This window comes from Jatropha curcas, unplaced genomic scaffold, assembly GCF_041381405.1.
Source record: "Jatropha curcas cultivar XTBG-Jc1 unplaced genomic scaffold, XTBG_Jcur_1.0 HiC_scaffold_178_pilon, whole genome shotgun sequence".
NCBI lineage: Eukaryota > Viridiplantae > Streptophyta > Magnoliopsida > Malpighiales > Euphorbiaceae > Jatropha > Jatropha curcas.
The window spans coordinates 21,789-43,360 of record NW_028322397.1 but is presented as its reverse complement, the minus strand read 5'-3'; the positions used below and the strand labels follow the sequence as shown (position 1 = coordinate 43,360).

The 21,572-nt window shown below is 29.8% G+C and overlaps 2 long non-coding RNA genes across 2 annotated transcripts; both read right to left on the bottom strand.

Annotated features, from left to right (window-relative positions):
* Positions 1-7,470: 7,470 nt before the first annotated feature.
* Positions 7,471-9,707, bottom strand: LOC149492001 (uncharacterized). Its single transcript, XR_016319185.1, has 3 exons — positions 9,250-9,707; positions 8,430-8,514; positions 7,471-7,618 (listed from the first exon to the last, which is right to left on the bottom strand). It is a non-coding gene; the product is annotated as an uncharacterized LOC149492001 (long non-coding RNA).
* A 2,456-nt stretch (positions 9,708-12,163) lies between these two features.
* Positions 12,164-14,397, bottom strand: LOC149492000 (uncharacterized). Its single transcript, XR_016319184.1, has 3 exons — positions 13,940-14,397; positions 13,124-13,208; positions 12,164-12,311 (listed from the first exon to the last, which is right to left on the bottom strand). It is a non-coding gene; the product is annotated as an uncharacterized LOC149492000 (long non-coding RNA).
* Between the last annotated feature and the right edge of the window lie 7,175 nt (positions 14,398-21,572).

Here is a 21,572-nt window from a genome sequence, read left to right as displayed (position 1 = left end):
TAATATCTTATTCCCTTCCATACTAGTAATATTAATTTTTGGATGTTTTTGGTATTTATGTGTAAAATTTTTACTTGATGTGTGGTTAACACAATCTTTGAAATAATAATTTTCACGTGTTTTAACTATCCAGTAAATGTTTAATAAATTCAACTTTACAAATTCGATTTTGCAATAGAATAATTTTCACAAACTGAAGTAGTTTATTAGTACAATTTTATGAATTGATGTATTTAATATGTCAAAATAAAAATTAAAAGTGCTACAATATTATTTACTTAAAAATACAGAGATAAATTTATGCATTGTGCTGGAGAAAATAATTATGGAACCCAATCCAAACTATCACCCAACACTATCACCACCACTTTCTTCAACCGCCATCTTTTCTCAAAAGAAACAGTGACCCTTCATATAAATGTTATAATTTTTTAATAACATTCTACCCCTCTTAATATTAGTAGTGATAGTTTTTTTTTTCTTTGTGTGTGTGTTTTTTGTATTTACAAGTAAATATTTACTTGATGTGGTTAATATAATTTTTGCAATAATAATTTTAACATCTTTTAATTATTCAATAAGAATTTAATTAATCTAATTTTATAAATTAGAGTTTTCAATAGAATAATTTTTACAAGTTGAAGTATTTAATTAATATAATTTTTATAAATTGAAGTGTTTAATAAGTTGAAGTAAAAATTTTTATAAATAATTTACACATTGGACCCACGAGAAAAACAATTATTGAACCGTAGCCAATGGAATCCTTTCCAAAGCCCTATTGAATAATTATTATGGTGCTCTATCCAAATGATTGGTGGAGGACAATCTTTTATCATCGTGCTTGTTATCATGACTTGAACTAGATTCAAGTAACATTTTTCTTAATCTTACTTGAATTTTTTTTTTAAAAAAAAAAAGCTATTTTTTACCAAAAGTTAGAAAACTTTACAAAATATTAATTATCATACCAATTATTTGGCAAACAATCCTTTTATAAAAGACATACATTTTTTATAAAATATTTGAAAATATTACAAAATATTGGTCGTGTGAACTATTACTTTCTAATTAATCTCTTTTCAAAAAGCCACTTTTTACAAAAATCTTGAAAATCTATATTATATAAACATGGGAATAGCGGGAAATAATGAAATTTCCTATAGCCCTTTTAATGAAAACTTATTTGTTTAAAAAATAAACAAAACTTGTTTCTTTACTTTTTAAGAAACTGTTTTTTAAAATAAAAAACAAATTTTTATAAAACCACGTATGATGATTTTTGTATTTGTGCGTGCTTTTATTCTACATTCCTCCTATTTTTTTATTTTTTATAAGATTTATCCTCATAAAGTTATATTATTATTATTATTATTATTTTCTCCATTCATATAAATCTAATGTCATTTATTTATCCAAAATATATAAGCATTAGTTTTATTATCTCTATTAAAATTCTACGTTTTTTTTTCATCTCTTCTCTATTTAGTATTATTTTTATATTTATTATTATTTTCTCTATCCGTATAAATCTAATGTCATTTAGTATTATTTATTTATTATAATACTTAGATATTATATTTTTATTCAATTGATTGTATACATAATAAATCAATAGTTAATTTAACTTTGAATTTAAAAATTAAAAACATTTTTAATTGTTTTGTCTTAGATTTTATATTTTTAAATTTTATTACTAACTAAAATATTCAATTTGTGCACTATTTTTCTGTGTTTGCTCAATATTTTTATCTATATTTTCCACCAATGTGGCCAAAAGAGTAGTAATTGGATTCAATTTTTTTCAGAATCTCAACATTATTGTCTGCAATTAAAGACACTCTTCCAGCTCTTCTTGGAAGAGTAACTAGCTCATTTAGTGTACGATTTTCATCTTCCCCACTCAAAGACATACAAATAAGGGTTAACTCTGTATTTATATGGCCAAATTTATAAAAACGACAGTTGTTACTATAAAACAAAATAAAAAAAAATGAGTTGATAACTTGTCACTTGAAACATGCGTGTATTAAATGGTGAGAATATTCATGTCTGCCACTTTCCTTAATAGTTGAGCTTTATTCTTAAAAAATACACATGTACTTTGAGGGCTTTATAATCTTTTTAACTTGACTTAGATTCCAAAATTACTATTTATAATAACTTTTCCTATATAAAAAATACACCGAAAAAGAAAATTTTCTCAGAAAAAACAACGAAAGGAGTAATAATTAATCGATTCTTGGTACAATTATCCACCTTTTATTAGCAGTATATCTGTACCTCTTCCAATATCTTTGACTTTGTATTATTTGTTTTTGATTATGTTGAGATTGAGTTGTTATGATAGGATTAGTTTGTTACTGATTCCTACTGCTAAGGAATTCAGTTTATTCTCTTTGTATTTAAACACTTGTTTACTGGGAATAATATATACAATATTCATTCTTCACTTTTATATTTATTATGGTATCAGAGCTTTCATAACTCAAAAGAGTCATTTTTCTATTAAAGATCTGGGTAATTTGCAGTATTTCCTTGGTGTGGAAGTGTTGCGGCAGAAAGATTGTCTCTACTTGTCTCAAGCAACTTATATTGCTAATCTACTTCACACAACCAACATGCAGGAATCCAAACCAGCTGCTACTCCTATGAGCTCCTCTGCAGTTCTTTCAGTTTCTGATGGTTCCTTGCCTGTTGATGCCACTAAATATCGACAAGTTGTTGGTAAACTTCAATATCTTAGTTTTACCCCGTCCCGATATTTGCTTTGCAGTGAACAAGCTTTCCCAGTTTATGCATGCTCCATCTACTATTCATTGGAAAGCTGTCAAACGGGTTCTACGATATCTTAATGGTACTCTTCGCTATGGCCTTTGTCTGAAGAAAAGCAAATCTCTGTCACTTCACATGTATTCTGACGCAGATTGGGCCGGCGATATTAATGATCGTGTCTCAACCACTGGCTACATTCAATTCTTTGGAAATAATCCGATCAGTTGGTCTTCTAAAAAGCAAACAACAATTGTGAGGTCCTCCACGGAGGCTGAGTATCGTGCTGTTGCGAGTGCTGTATCTGAAACAACTTGGGTTCGCAATCTCCTATTTGAAATGGGCATCAGACTTTCTACGGCACCTGTTATTTATTGTGATAACATAGGAGTCACTTATTTATGTGAGAATCCTATGTTTCACAGTCGTATGAAGGATTTAGCAGTGGATTTTCATTATGTTCGTGATCAAGTTCATCGGAAACTGCTTACTGTTTCACATGTCCATTCTGCAGATCAAGTAGCCGATACTTTGACTAAGCCCTTGTCATCCGCTGCGTTTTGTCGTCATCTGAACAAGTTAAACATTGGTCCTCTCTGTTTAACTTGAGGGGGGCATATTAGCAGTATATCTGTACCTCTTCCCATATCTTTGACTTTGTATTATTTGTTTTTGATTATGTTGAGATTGAGTTGTTATGATAGGATTAGTTTGTTACTGATTCCTACTGCTAAGGAATTCAGTTTATTCTCTTTGTATTTAAACGCTTGTTTACTAGGAATAATATATACAATATTCATTCTTCACTTTTATATTTATTACCTTTAACATAAAAAAGTTGATGCACCTCATAAGAATATGAGTACTTTTGTATACAAATTAAGTTGTCGGCAAAGCCACAAGCCTGATAAGACATGGAACCAATGCAATAAAATTGCCCGCACATAGTGTTTAAGGTTTAGGTTTAGGGTTTACTGATAACTACAAAATCTATAGATACTAACTGTGAATAAAAGAAATTGCTATTATAAATTATTATAAATCAAATTAATAAGATACGGGTCATTCGGCAAAAAAAAAAAAAAAAACAAAAAAAGATAAGGGAAGTTAACATTATTGAAGAGATAAGGCTATGGTAATGCCCTGCTAATAATCACATGTCTGATATTATTGTGCATTGCGTATCAAAAAAAAAATATGATAGTGTTATTTTATAGTATTTTTAATATAATTTTTATTAAGATTTTTAGTATTTTTAATTTATTTAATTTTGTTATGTTTTCATTTAAAAGTTTCCTTGAAACACAACTCACTTTATCTTAAGAAAATTTGTAGGGTTTTTGCACAAAAAAAGGACAAAATGAAGCAAAATATTTTAGCATGCCCAGCCCGTGCTAAGAACCAAGGAAAATCAAGCAAATAGTCAGACTCTAGCATGCCCTAGCCGTGTTAGACAGCACGCCCGTGCTACAAATACCTTGGACTTCCAAAGCCTAGCATGCCTTGACCGTGCTAGGGCGCACGCCTGTGCCACTATGGAGATGCAATCCTAGGGCTTGTCCGCTGAAGCACGCCCGTGCTGCACATGCACTAGACTTCTAGAGCCTAGCACGCCCAGGCCGTGCTAGGGCGCACGGCCGTGCCACAGGACCCTATTCAGGCGTGCTAGACAGCACGACCCGTGCTGAGCCTTCTACAATGCCAAAGCCTGGCACGCCCAGACCGTGCTTCCTAGCACGCCCGTGCCAAACATCAGAAGCCTAAATTGAGTCAAAAATTGCCAACCAACTTTTACCAACTTCAGGAGCTAATCTTGGACAATGTTCTTCACATGCAAATCAAGATCTAATCTATGCATATGGGTAAGTCATGATTGAAGAAATTTAAGTCCTAAAAGAGAGCTTTATCACCTAACAAAGGTAGACTTTGATCATTAAACCATGTGGATTTCTCTTCCAAGAAGTCTATATAAAGAGAAGAAGAGTTAATCCCAGGGCATCCCATTCCACTCTATCTCATACCAGATCTCATATTTCTTATTCTTGTATATAGTTTTATTTCTTTAAGAGTTCAAATATTCAAGAGTTGTTCAAAGATTCAAGGAAGCCATTCAGAGTTAATTGTCAGCTAGTTCTTATTTCTAAACTCTTAATCTTGTTATTTCTTTCATTATTCTTATTGATTATGGAATATTTATCAAGCATTACTGAGTTTTATTTAAGCACTATGTCTAACTAAATTCTCATACTAGGGATTTGATGTAGCTTGATTTCTTTTCCAAATTATAATATTAGATTTGTTTTTCTTTGTTCAAGTTATGATTTATTGATAAACTTAGTGCTTCCAGGCAGAGGTTCTCCCCTGGATTGATTTATTTCATTAATCACCATCGGAAGAATGATTTTTTGATATGAAAAGTTAATGAATCACATGAGAATAATAACTTGATGCAGAAGCTATATGGTTTGACTCATGGGGGATTTTCATTAATTAACAACTTTAATTTATGAATTTATAAACAAACTACAAAACTTAATGATTTGATTCAGGTTTGATTATGCTATTGGAAAATAGGTACTTAAACGGAATTAAAATAACTAATAATACATCGGGAGAGCTTGTTAGTGATTTTAGAGTTGTTTCCCCTACTTGAATAATTAAAATTGATTAATGAACTAATAAAATAAATTGGATAGAATTAAGTGAAATCAAAATCCCTAGCAGTTTTTAATCCTTGATTTCTCTAATCAAATTTTGTTTGCTTGACTTCTTCTTATTTTACTTATTGAATTTACATTTGTTGAAGCAATTTCCTCATTTATCGTTTAAATAATAATAGATTAACAAAATTTTGGTACTTGGTATACAATCTTCGTGGGAACGATATTCTACTCATCATATATTACTTGTGGCGATTTCGTACACTTGCGAAAATCACTGTCAATATATATTTTCATAATTTAAACTTTAGACTTTGTGTAATAATATGATTTAAATTATTTGTCTGGGCCCCAGTAATTTTTTTATTATATAATTTATTGATATGATTTTTTTTTTTTGAATTCCGATTATGACTAGAAAAATAACCACCACAATTAAATATAACATTAGTTCAAAATTAATTGTCAGCTATATCAATTATTCGTTTATACCATATGCTCTGATTAAATTAATAGTAATGCAAAGCAAAGTTACAAACTATTGAAAATAATTTTTTCTATTTAACATCAGAAATCTTTTCCAGTAAAAGAAATTATTACAGTTTAAACTCGTAACTTTTAGTCATAATATAAAATTAAATTATTTATCCTAGGGCACCAATAATTTTATTTTTTTATTAAACTGCAAAAAAATTATAGTATATGAATATTAAAATTAAATTATTAATATCATTTATTTATTAATTTATAGCCAAATTAGAAGACTTGAGTATTTTGAACATCATCTACCTTAAATATATTATTCCTGCAAATCATACATATGTTGATGACCTTAGACGGTGTCACTACCTTAAATTTTAAGATACAAACATTATCTGCAAAATAAAAAAAAATAATTAAAAACATATATAAAGGTTATTACTTATGACCTCTCAAAACTATGATATCCCCATATCAGCCATTTAATATTGGATGTCCCTGAAATTTAAAACAACAAAAAAAAAATAAAGAATTATGATAAAACTATCATTCCTCCTAGCTCACATTTGATGTATAGGCTCACTCCATATACTAAGTTAATAAAAAAAAACAGTTTTTTGGTTCGATTAATGAGGGTATTTCTGACTGTTTGCCAAAAAAAAAAAAAAAAAAAAGACAATGACGATCTTTAAAAAAAAAATAAAAATTTATTGATTGGTTTGGTATATGAAAAGGTGTAGGTGTGTCTTATACTACAAATTATGTACAAATTCTTGTTAAGGTGTAGGTATGTCTTCAGTGACAAGGAGCCAGGATTTTTTTGCAGGGGAGTGAAAATTTATTTGTGATTTCATACAGTGTGTAGAAACTAAGAAATTAAACTTGATTAAAAAGTATATGAAAATAATATAATTATGAAAAAATAATATAATGATATAATTACACAAACAAATATACATTATATATGGTCAAATTTTTTTAATGAAAATAGTATAAATAGCAAAAAATAATAAATATATATTTAATATAGATAACAACTTTCAATATGAAGAAACAATAACTTTCTAAAATCTATACATTAGAAATTACAATGAAAATAACAACTAGCGTTTAAAATTTTAAATATATTATTGTAATTTTAAAATTTCAATCAACTTAATTTTATATTATTTTTTAAAATATTAAATAAATCACGAATTATAATATTAAATTTATATCTTTCACGTGTGTTTATTCAATAGATTTAGAATTCTAAAATAATAGTGTTTATTATTGTTATCATGACTTGAACTAGATTCAAGTAACATTTTTCTTAATCTTACTTGAATTTTTTTTAAAAAAAAAATAGCTATTTTTTACCAAAAGTTAGAAAACTATACAAAATATTAATAATCATACCAATTATTTGGCAAACAATCCTTTTATTGTCACGACCCATTTCCGTGGGCTGGACCGGCACTAGGACCTGGGTGGGCTTAAGGCCCCCGAAGCCCGTAGTAAGCCTGCATTATTTAAAACTCGCATTCTATTTACAAATATATCCACCGTACAGTCAATATAATAAATGTCTATACTCTATTTATTCATTTACAACCCAGTTGGAATACAATTGCGGAACTCTACTTTTACATTTACATTGATATTTCAATTATTAACAGTCTTCTATAAATAATGTGTCAACTCCATAAGGCCTTTCTTTCTATTACCTGAAAAAAAATAATAGGCAGGGGTGAGCGCCAAACTCAATGAGTAGGGTTAGATAACCCTCTCACCCCACACAATCACACAAATACTAAAACATTTTAATTTGATCATTCGTTTAATTATATGATCATGCAGTTTGTCACACAAATGGCAATACAACAGCAATCACAATTATTATCACCTTCATATAATCACATCACGTGGAAATCAGTCAGTGGCACCACCTGAAACCCCAACGAGCCGTCCTCACACATGGCTCGCCCTCTCATACATGTGCACCAGGGAGCCGATCCCCCATACGGCCAACTGGTCTAATCCTCACTGACCAGTCCTCTCATTGTTTTTCCATTCTCTCTTTTCTTTTCCATACCAACAGGAGGCAACCCGGTGGTTTCCATCCAATCTAGATCATCAAGTGCTCACAACAGGAGGCCACCCTGCGGGCTACAATCAAATCTAGATTATCAGGTGCGCAACAACAAGAAGCCATCCTGTGGTTTTCCATACAATCCATATCATCAGGTGCACACGGGGGCGCCGATCTCCCATTTTCCCGGCCGACGGTCAAATTCCATGTCATATCATATTCAGGATCCATATCACAGACCGTCCTCACAAACCCATGGTGGTCCACGTCATCCCAATTCCACACAAACAAGGCACAGTATATTCATAGCACAAGTAATCAAACAATTTTTAATATCAACAAATAGTGCATCATAATATGGCAATTCAACAAAATAATGCATGATAACATTTAGCCGTGAATGCATGAATGCAAGCGGATGATACTAGTTATCTAACACTACTCACAGTTCTTTATTGTCCTCTAAGGGGACTGCCTTTCTAGCCACATGCTTCCAGCCTTTGTCCTCGCATTTCGGAATTTTATACACCTCTAAAATAAACAATAAAATTCTAAGTAAGAATTTTAATTTGACAGATTATATTTCTTATTCGTGTATTAGTCTTGGTTATCAGTTATTTAATTCACTTATTAATTTAAACTATATATATATATATATATATATATATATATATATATATATATATATATATTGGATTTCCTTATTTATTTATTTATTCTAAGTTATTGCCTTTAAATAAAACGTTTAGTTAGTTGTTAAGTAATATTTTATGATAATACTAACATAAATATGAATATTAATAATGATTATAATTTTAGTCGGTATTTAATTTATTAAACTATATATAAATTCATTACTCTTGTTTATTTATTTATTTGTTTATATATTTCAGATAAGTGCCGTTAGTAAATTAATGTTCCATAATAAATTTTATTTTATTTTCTACCAAAATTTCGACAGCACCTCCCCTACAATTCAACTATCCACCAATTAACTCAGTCAATCATTTTATCAAGTTCTCATAGCCCAATCCAGCGGGCAATCAATCCAGTCAATTAGCCCGTCCTTCACATTTATCCACATCAACAATATTTTGTTAATTTTTCTTTAATTCTATAAATCATAATTTCCCAGCAATTTTATTTATTACCAGAATTTAATTTTAATTAATCACGTATATTTTTATTAACCGACGGATCAACACTAAATTAAATTAATTCAACTAATCAAACTTGCTAAATGAAATTATTAGAATTAATTTATACCCGAAATTTAGAAATTTCTGTCGCAGGTTGCTAGATCGGACTTTTACGCGTGCCGGATCGAAACTACGCGCGCTAGAAGCGGCTGGACCACCTGAGGTCGACGCATGAGGGGCTGAGTTGCAGTGGTGGCGCGATCTGGCGGCGGAGTAGCTGGCGGTGCAATGGCAGGCGCGACAGATCTGCTCCTGGTGGTCGGAGGCGCGCTGGAGCTGCAACTAAGCTGAGGCACAACTGACACGTTGAGGCGCTGCTCCTGCCGACGGTGCTCGCCTGGACAGAGGCTAAGAAGAACGGCGAGCGACAGTGAGGAGCGGCAGTGGCGCGCGATGGCTCCGCTTGAACTGGTGGAGGCGCGATCTGCTTCTGCCAGCAACGGAGTCGCAGGCGCAGGAAAGAAAAAGAAAGAAAGAAGAAAAAGAAGAAGAAGAGAGGAGGAGGAGGAGGTCGCGCGATCCAGGGGAAGGAGAAGAGAAAAGAAAAAAAAAAGAAGGCGTTTCTAGAGGGTTCTGGGCCATTCCGGTTCGATTCGAATCGGTTTGGTTCAACTCAATGATTTAGCTCTATTTTTGTTTGACTATCTGGTTTTTTTCTCTTGGTTTCAAGAAACTTTAAGCCAATTTACGGTTCCTGTTTATCAACAATTAATTATTTACTGAATAACCCCATTTTAGTCTCTTTAATTTGATTTATTTAATTAATTTAATTAAATTTAGGATTACTAATCGGTAAATCTAATTTTTATTATTATTTTAAGTGTTCCAATATCGATTCTAAAAAGTTTAAATTATTTTCAACTAGAAGTTCCGATAACTTGTTTTGGGCTTGAGCCCAACTCGCAATTTAGGCCCAGATTAAAATTACTCGGCACTGAAGCCCATACAGTCGCAAATTCAGATTTTTGATTTATTAAAAATTCAAAAGTTTTGAAAATAAAAATTCAGGCTATTACAATCTCCCCCCCTTAAGACAATTCGTCCTCGAATTGAATATAATACGTAAGAATGAGAATGAACGCATGGGGAATTTTAAAGTCACAAGAAATTGCTTACCAAGGAGACAGCTCAAAAGCGAAAACACAGATCGAGGAAAGGCAGTGACTGGGGTATTTTGAGTGTACTTCTACCGCCAATTATCATATTTAGAACAAAATTTCATTCAATCTATATAGTACCACCTATCTGAAGCTTATAAGAAACTTTATTACCGAAATCGCCATTACTATCATCGAACAGTTACTGAAATCTTTAGAAAATCGTTCTTTAAATAAATAGCTTTCATCTAACCGAGTTTAGCAATAAATGTATAATAGTAATAATAATTTGATTTGAAAAATTAACTTTTATTACGCATTCATTTATGAAAACCAAAGATAATATTTACAAAAGCAAAGTCATGTGAAATTCAATTTATTTATAATGAGAATTGATTCATTTAATTTACATATGTTATGGCCAAATTGTTTACTAATCAAGGTTGAAAAATTGTTATTTTAATCCAAAATTTTAAGAAAATTCTCTTGTAATTTTTCGTTGTCCACACTTTCTATTTAATCGTCGTCCTTACGTCTACTACTTTTTACCATTTATCATTTAACATTTATCTTAACAAATCTCTTAAGTCTCGACTTTAGCAAATCTCTAATTAGCATCATAATACGTAAACTAATTGTTTCACTTTCATCAAAGTTTTAGAATATAATATCAACTTATCTATCTCACCTGTAATCACATAATTAATTTACCTTCTTTTATTTTGCTTTAATTACTCCATTTAAATTTTGTATAGCGAGATTTGCCCAATCAAGTACCTTTTATTGTACTTAGACACAAATTATTGTTTCCATGTCTAACTCTATTTAATTTTTCCAATAAGTCTCTATTCTCCTTAAGGTTATACTTAAGTAATTTACAAATTTTCTCTTTTTACATCCTTAAGTTTCGCCTTGGTTAGTTGAGGATTTCTTGTCTAGTATGATTATTTGTCCTAAATCCTCCTTTACTAACCCTTAATTTAATGTAAATTACAATTTCCACTTTGTAATCCCTAACCGTAACATTTCTAAAATTTGATTTCTATATTAATTGAAATTATCATTCAAATTCATATTCCATGCCATTAATTATTAATTTATCATTATTGATTCTGTAAGCCTAATTTAGTCCTCGGGATAGACAATATGATAAAAATAAATCAAACATGCAATCATTGTGAGTAATTTAAAATTCTAAAATCAAATAAATTTGTGACATGCCGACAGAACAATAAAACCAAAAAATTAATTGCAACTTCAAAACAATTTCTAATAAGCAAATAATAAAACATTTTTCTCAAATCATAGTTCAAATAAATTCACTTTCGTATTGTCTTTAAAACTTCGAATTCTTTTCTAAATTATTTCAAATAATTTTCGAAGCAGTGTCTCTTGTCGAATCATGGTGTACTGGGTGATCAGGCCATTACACCAATTTTCAACTGATCTTCTGCTTCAAAATTGGATGGAGGGGACTTAGCAAAACTCAAAGTATTTATTTTATAAACGTCAGTTACCCAAACATTTTTATAATTTACTATTATTTATGTATCTTTAGTTCTCATCCTAAGTTTCATATAGATTTCCTTCCATCCTCGTGCACGATGCGTCCACCGGCACTAAAATGGAATTCAATCCAGACTACACCTCCTTTGTTGGTTACGGCCGATCCCAACATAGGAGCTCTATATTTAATTTCCTATGTTCCGCAATTGATTCCTAAGGCCCAACTTATGCTCTGATACCAACTTTGTCACGACCCATTTCCGTGGGCTGGACCGGCACTAGGACCTGGGTGGGCTTAAGGCCCCCGAAGCCCGTAGTAAGCCTGCATTATTTAAAACTCGCATTCTATTTACAAATATATCCACCGTACAGTCAATATAATAAATGTCTATACTCTATTTATTCATTTACAACCCAGTTGGAATACAATTGCGGAACTCTACTTTTACATTTACATTGATATTTCAATTATTAACAGTCTTCTATAAATAATGTGTCAACTCCATAAGGCCTTTCTTTCTATTACCTGAAAAAAAATAATAGGCAGGGGTGAGCGCCAAACTCAATGAGTAGGGTTAGATAACCCTCTCACCCCACACAATCACACAAATACTAAAACATTTTAATTTGATCATTCGTTTAATTATATGATCATGCAGTTTGTCACACAAATGGCAATACAACAGCAATCACAATTATTATCACCTTCATATAATCACATCACGTGGAAATCAGTCAGTGGCACCACCTGAAACCCCAACGAGCCGTCCTCACACATGGCTCGCCCTCTCATACATGTGCACCAGGGAGCCGATCCCCCATACGGCCAACTGGTCTAATCCTCACTGACCAGTCCTCTCATTGTTTTTTCCATTCTCTCTTTTCTTTTCCATACCAACAGGAGGCAACCCGGTGGTTTCCATCCAATCTAGATCATCAAGTGCTCACAACAGGAGGCCACCCTGCGGGCTACAATCAAATCTAGATTATCAGGTGCGCAACAACAAGAAGCCATCCTGTGGTTTTCCATACAATCCATATCATCAGGTGCACACGGGGGCGCCGATCTCCCATTTTCCCGGCCGACGGTCAAATTCCATGTCATATCATATTCAGGATCCATATCACAGACCGTCCTCACAAACCCATGGTGGTCCACGTCATCCCAATTCCACACAAACAAGGCACAGTATATTCATAGCACAAGTAATCAAACAATTTTTAATATCAACAAATAGTGCATCATAATATGGCAATTCAACAAAATAATGCATGATAACATTTAGCCGTGAATGCATGAATGCAAGCGGATGATACTAGTTATCTAACACTACTCACAGTTCTTTATTGTCCTCTAAGGGGACTGCCTTTCTAGCCACATGCTTCCAGCCTTTGTCCTCGCATTTCGGAATTTTATACACCTCTAAAATAAACAATAAAATTCTAAGTAAGAATTTTAATTTGACAGATTATATTTCTTATTCGTGTATTAGTCTTGGTTATCAGTTATTTAATTCACTTATTAATTTAAACTATATATATATATATATATATATATATATATATATATATATATATATTGGATTTCCTTATTTATTTATTTATTCTAAGTTATTGCCTTTAAATAAAACGTTTAGTTAGTTGTTAAGTAATATTTTATGATAATACTAACATAAATATGAATATTAATAATGATTATAATTTTAGTCGGTATTTAATTTATTAAACTATATATAAATTCATTACTCTTGTTTATTTATTTATTTGTTTATATATTTCAGATAAGTGCCGTTAGTAAATTAATGTTCCATAATAAATTTTATTTTATTTTCTACCAAAATTTCGACAGCACCTCCCCTACAATTCAACTATCCACCAATTAACTCAGTCAATCATTTTATCAAGTTCTCATAGCCCAATCCAGCGGGCAATCAATCCAGTCAATTAGCCCGTCCTTCACATTTATCCACATCAACAATATTTTGTTAATTTTTCTTTAATTCTATAAATCATAATTTCCCAGCAATTTTATTTATTACCAGAATTTAATTTTAATTAATCACGTATATTTTTATTAACCGACGGATCAACACTAAATTAAATTAATTCAACTAATCAAACTTGCTAAATGAAATTATTAGAATTAATTTATACCCGAAATTTAGAAATTTCTGTCGCAGGTTGCTAGATCGGACTTTTACGCGTGCCGGATCGAAACTACGCGCGCTAGAAGCGGCTGGACCACCTGAGGTCGACGCATGAGGGGCTGAGTTGCAGTGGTGGCGCGATCTGGCGGCGGAGTAGCTGGCGGTGCAATGGCAGGCGCGACAGATCTGCTCCTGGTGGTCGGAGGCGCGCTGGAGCTGCAACTAAGCTGAGGCACAACTGACACGTTGAGGCGCTGCTCCTGCCGACGGTGCTCGCCTGGACAGAGGCTAAGAAGAACGGCGAGCGACAGTGAGGAGCGGCAGTGGCGCGCGATGGCTCCGCTTGAACTGGTGGAGGCGCGATCTGCTTCTGCCAGCAACGGAGTCGCAGGCGCAGGAAAGAAAAAGAAAGAAAGAAGAAAAAGAAGAAGAAGAGAGGAGGAGGAGGAGGTCGCGCGATCCAGGGGAAGGAGAAGAGAAAAGAAAAAAAAAGAAGGCGTTTCTAGAGGGTTCTGGGCCATTCCGGTTCGATTCGAATCGGTTTGGTTCAACTCAATGATTTAGCTCTATTTTTGTTTGACTATCTGGTTTTTTTCTCTTGGTTTCAAGAAACTTTAAGCCAATTTACGGTTCCTGTTTATCAACAATTAATTATTTACTGAATAACCCCATTTTAGTCTCTTTAATTTGATTTATTTAATTAATTTAATTAAATTTAGGATTACTAATCGGTAAATCTAATTTTTATTATTATTTTAAGTGTTCCAATATCGATTCTAAAAAGTTTAAATTATTTTCAACTAGAAGTTCCGATAACTTGTTTTGGGCTTGAGCCCAACTCGCAATTTAGGCCCAGATTAAAATTACTCGGCACTGAAGCCCATACAGTCGCAAATTCAGATTTTTGATTTATTAAAAATTCAAAAGTTTTGAAAATAAAAATTCAGGCTATTACATTTATAAAAGACATACATTTTTTATAAAATATTACAAAATATTGGTCGTGTGAACTATTACTTAGTAAGTAATCTCTTTTCAAAAAACCACTTTTTACAAAAATCTTGAAAATCTATATTATATAAATGTGAGAATAGCGGAGAATAATGAGATTTCCGATAGCCCTTTTAATGAAAACTTGTTTGTTAAAAAAAAAAAAAACTTGTTTGTTTAAATTTGTTCAATTTTTTTCTTTACTTTTTAGAAAACTGTTTTTTAAAATAAAAAAAATTTATAAAACCACAAATGATGATTCTGTAATTGTGCTTTGTGTTTTTATTCTACATTCCTCCTATTTTTTTATTTTTTATAAGACTTATCCTCATAAAGTTATATTATTATTATTATTATTATTATTATTATTATTATTATTATTTTCTCTATTCATATAAAGCTAATGTCATTTATTTATCCAAAATATATAAGCATTAGTTTTATTATCTCTATTAAAATTCTACATTTTTTTTTCATCTCTTCTCTATTTAGTATTATTTTTATATTTATTATTATTTTCTCTATCCGTATAAATTTAATGTCATTTAGTATTATTTATTTATTATAATACTTAGATATTATATTTTTATTCAATTGATTGTATACATAATAAATCAATAGTTAATTTAACTTTGAATTTAAAAATTAAAAACATTTTTAATTGTTTTGTCTTAGATTTTATATTTTTAAATTTTTATTATTAACTAAAATATTCAATTTGTGCACTATTTTTCTGCGTTTGCTCAATATTTTTATCTATCTTTTCCACCAATGTGGCAAAAAGTGTAGTAATTGGATCCAATTTTTTCAGAATCTCAACATTATTATCTGCAATTAAAGACACTCTTCCAGCTCTTCTTGGAAGAGTAACTAGCTCATTTAGAGTATGATTTTCATCTTCCGCACTTAAAGACATACAAATAAGGGTTAACTCTGTATTTATGTGACTAAATTTATAAAAAGGACTGCTGTTACTATAAAACAAAATAAAAAAATAAGTTTATAACTTGTCGCTTGCAACTTGCGTGCATTAAATGCTGAGAATATTCATGTCTGCCACTTTCGTTAATAGTTGAGCTTCATTCTTAAAAAAACATATATACTCTAAAGGCTTTCTAATCTTTTTAACTTGATTTGTATTCCAAAATTACTATTTAGAGTAGCTTTCTCTATCTAAAAAATACACCGAAAAAGAAAATTTTCTAAAAAAACAAAATACGGAAGGAGTAATAATTAATCGATTGGTACAGTTATCCACCTTTAACATAAAAGTTAATGCACCTCATAAGAATATGAGTACTTTTGTATACAAATTAAGCTGTTGGCAAGGCCACAAGCCTGATAAGACATGGAACCAATGCAATAAAATTGCCCGCACACAGTGTTTAGGGTTTAAGTTTAGGGTTTACTAATAACTACAAAATCTATATATATAACTGTGAATAAAAGAAATTGCTATTATAAATTATTATAAATCAAATTAATAAGATAAGGGTCATTCGGCAAAAAAAAAAAAAAAAAAAAAAGATAAGGGAAGTTAACATTATTGAAGAGATAAGGCTATGACAATGCCCTGCTAACAATCACATGTCCGAAATTATTGTGCATTGTGTATCAAAAAAAAAAAAAAAAAAAATTCATAATTTAAACTTTAAACTTTGTGTAATAATATGATTTAAATTATTTGTCTGGGCCCAGTAATTTTTTTTATTATATAATTTATTGATATGATTTTTTTTTAATTCCGATTATGACTAGAAAAATAACCACTACAATTAAATATAACATTAGTTCAAAATTAATTGTCAGCTATATGACTATATCAATTATTCGTTTTTACCGTATGCTCTGATTAAATTAATAGTAATACAAAGCAAAGTTACAAACTATTGAAAATAATTTTTTCTATTTAACGTTAGAAATCTTTTCCAGTAAAAGAAATTATTACAGTTTAAACTCGTAACTTTTAGTCATAATATAAAATTAAATTATTTATCCTAGGGCACCAATAATTTTATTTTTTTATTAAACTGAAAAAAAAATTATAGTATATGAATATTAAAATTAAATTATTAATATCATTTATTTACTAATTTATAGCCAAATTAGAAGACTTGAGTATTTTGAACATCATCTACCTTAAATATATTACTCCTGTGAATCATACATATGTTGATAACCTTGGACGGTGTCACTACCTTAAATTTTAAGATACAAACATTATCTGCAAAATAAAAAAAAATAATTAAAAACATATATAAACGTCATTACTTATGAACTCTCAAAACTATGATATCCCCATATTAGCCATTTAATATTGGATGTCCCTGAAATCTAAAATAACAAAAGAATAATAAAGAATTATGATAAAATTATCATTCCTCCTAGCTCACATTTGATGTATAGGCTCACTCCTAAGTTAATAAAAAAAACAGTTTTTTGGTTCGAGTAACGAGGGTATTTCTGACTGTTTACCGAAAAAAAATAAATTATTGATTGATTTGGTATACCACGATCTTTCCCTATTTTTATTTGTTCTCTCCCTCTTTTTCCTTCCCCTCTGTCTTCGAACGATCCTAAGATTCCAGAGATAATTTTCTTAGGCTTCCGACAAGGTATGACCCTATGGCAGTCTGCGATGTATATTGTACAATCGTGGTCCACAAAATATCAATTATTGCATCATTCTTAAAATTCAAATTTATTGTTGTACTCAACTCTTTTTTTCTTGTTTTTTCTGGCATCTGTGAATTTTTGTCGTTGAAAGTAATCATGACAGGTTATTCAAATAAATATATATATATATGAAACGAATGCTATAAAATCGGCCGGAAACAGCGTGGACCCAGATAACTCGTGAATCAAACAAGAAGTAGAGGTTTAGGGTTTACTAACAACTACAATATATATATATATATAAACTAATTGTGAATAAAAGAAATTGCTATTATAAATTATTATAAATCAAATTAATAAGATAAGGTCATTCGGCAAAAAAAAAAAAAAAAAAAGAAGATAAGGGAGGTTAACATTATTGAAGAGATAAGGCTGTGGCAGTGCCCTGCTTTCCATGTCAGCTAATAATCACATGTCCGACATTGTTGTGCATTGTGTATCGGAAATTACTTGTTTATCCCATATCAGAAATATGCAAGTCGAGAGATAAAACAGAAGCCATTAGGACATGAGATTTTGCAACACAATCAACAGAAAATGAAAAGACGAACAACCCTTACAACCAAATTATTAACTGTTCTGAAAAAAAGTTTTATAGTCTGAGCTTATCTCTTTTTTTTTTTTTTTTTTTTTTTTAAAGGGAAAGAATTTACTAAATTTTTGGAAAAAAGACTTATTTTAACATCAAAAATTCATCACAGGAAAAAAAAAAGTATTTTTCATAATTTAAACTTTAAACTTTCTGCAATTATATGATTTAACTTATTTATCTGTGGCCCCAGTAATTTTTTTTATTATATAATTTATTGATATAATTATTGATATAGCTATATCAATTATATGCTATATCAATTATTTGATCATGCAGTAGTTCTTGGGTTTTAATCCCTCCTCTTTGATTAAAAAAAAGGAAAAAAAATCTCTTGTATTAGATGTACAAATATTTAATTTTCACACTTAATCGGTGTTTATTGAGCAATTTATTACAAAGTGTTGGATTACTGTAACGATTAAAATAAAAATTCAATTTCTGAAAAAAGTAAATTTTAAAAGGATAAAAAATTTTAAGCTCTATCGCTAGAAGAGGTTACACTTGTTAATTATACCAAAAAATATACTCATATTTTGAATATTTTGATGAGAAAATAAATTATCTCTTCAAATATTTTTAAACAAAGATCTTTATTGCAGTACAAAGAAGATTGATTTATTAAAAACGCATGAAATAGAAGTATATAATGACTGAGTTTATTTGCTCATAGCATTGAGATTTACAAAGAATTTCAGTCTTCATAAGCTGCACGACGAATATTAAACAGAATTTCAGACTTAACTCCAAGGTACACGAACAAAGTTTGCAACAGGTGAGTAAAATGAGCTCATATTGAACCCAGCTTGACTTATTTTCTTTTAATTTTTTTATTTAAATAAATTTATGAATTTAAATGGTCTTTCATTAATTAATATAGTGAATAGCTTTTGTTTAAATTTTTTATTTTGTATTAATAATGATGCAAGGTTAGTGATGGAGTGGTGCTGAGGTGGTGGTGATGGTGGAGTGAATGTTACGGTGGTGGTGATGGTGGTAGAATGGTAGTTGTGGTGGTGGTAAAAGTGGAGTGACGATCGTTCTGGTGTGGTAATTATATTATATATTTATAATAAATATAAAAATAAAATAGTGATTATATTAAATAAATTTTCTCAATTATATTATTAAATATGGTAATGAAATTTTAATTCATTACATTTCATTATATTTTTCATTGCATTATATATTGAAAACTAATTTTTCATTGCACTATATATTTTTCATTGCATTATACATAACCTTAAGCCAAAAACGTAATTGTCATTGTGTTGTGTTGTTTGAGGCAAGAGTGAAGTCATGTCGTTTTTGTATTCAAGTTATAATGGAGTTTCAATGAGACAATACGCTCTACTTAACAATAATTTATAGACAGTACCTGGCCACCTGGGTGTACGAAAGGTTGTTTTTCTTTATTTATGCACATCAAATAAAATGCAATGGCTCATATTTTTTTTAAAAAAGTAGAAATATCTATTCGTACTATCACTTAAGTGTGCGATCTACATTGCACGATCGTGGTCCGCAAACTACATTCATTGAAGGCAATTATTGCATCATTCTCAACATTCAAATCTATTGTTGTTCCTGTGAATGTTTGTTGTTGTAAGTGTATGTGACGGTGCAGATAATGATTTAACTCTTACAAAGAGATGTAGTTTTTGTTGAAATGTGAAAATACGTTTAATAGTGTCACAAGACAAATCGCGTAAATTTCAAGGGTAAATTTATGCATTAGAACTGTATTCGGCAACAGCTTTTAAAATAACTTTTAACACTTTAATCGGTCAAAACACTAAACGTCATTCTTTATAGTGTTCGCTAATAAAGCGTTTGAACTAACTTTTAGAGGTTAAAATAACGTTTTATAAAAAAGTGAATCCATATAACGTTTAGCGTTTTATGAAAAACTACTAAAGCAGCTAATAGTTAAACGCTATTAAAGTAATTAACAACTACCAAAACAGTTAATTTGCCGAACAGACCCTAAAACTATAGTTTTTTTTTAGCTTTTAACTTTTGTCTGGATTAAATGAATTTCACAGCAAGATTTTGTGAAATTTATTTATAAATCTAAATTTTTATATTTGTTGTGAAGAAAATAAAATTTTAATTTTACAAATTCGATTCTATAGATTTTAATATAATTGAATTAAATTCTATAAAAAAATTGTAGATTTTTCAAATGAATTTTACATACTTAAACAATTGAAATTGAAGTATTTTATTAGTACAATTTTATAAATTGATATATTTAATGTGTTAAAATAAAAATTAAAAAGTGTTATAACATTTTTTACTTAAAAATATAGAGATAAATTTATGCATTATTGCTGGAGAAAACAATTACGGAGCCCAATCCAAACTATCACCCAACACTATCACCACACCTTCTTCAACCGCCATCTTTTCTCAAAAGAAACAGTGACCCTTCATATAAATGTTATAATTTTTCAATAACATTTAAATAAATTTATAAATGTTATTAAAATTTTACATCTTTTAATTATTCAATAAGAGTTTAATCAATCTAATTTTATAAATTAGAAGTTTAATAAAATAATTTTTACAAGTTGAAGTATTTAATGAATATAATTTTTATAAATTGAAATAAAAGTTACGAATAATACAAAGATTTTTATAAATAATTTATGTATTGGACCCACGATAAAAACAATTATTGAACCGTACCCAATGGAATCCTTTCCAAAGCCCTATCTAAATTATGGTGCCCTATCCAAATAATGGTTGAGGACAATCTTTTATCATCGTGCTTGTTGTCATGACTTGAACTAGATTTAAGTAACATTTTTCTTAATATTACTTGAATTTAAAAAAAAAAAGCTATTTTTTACAAAAAGTTAGAAAACTTTACAAAATATTAATAATCATACCAATTATTTGGAAAACAATCCTTTTGCAAAAGACATACATTTTTTATAAAATATTTGAAAATATTACAAAATATTGTTCGTATGAACTATTACTTTGTAAGTAATCTCTTTTCAAAAAAACCGCTTTTTACAAAAATCTTGAAAATTTATATTATATATAAATATGAGAAAATTATTTTTTAAAACAAAAAACAAATTTTATAAAACCACAATCGATGACTTTTGTACTTGTGCTTTCTGTTTTATTCTACATTCCTCACTTTTTTTCATTTTTTATAAGACTTATAAAGCTAATGTCATTTATTTATTCAAAATATATAAGCATTAGTTTTATTATCTCTAGTAAAATTCTACCCTTTTTTTCATCTCTTCTCTATTTAGTGTATTTTTATATTTATTATTATTATTTTCTCTATCCATATAAATCTAATGTCATTTAGTATTATTTATTTATTATAATACTTAGATATTATATTTTTATTCAATTGATT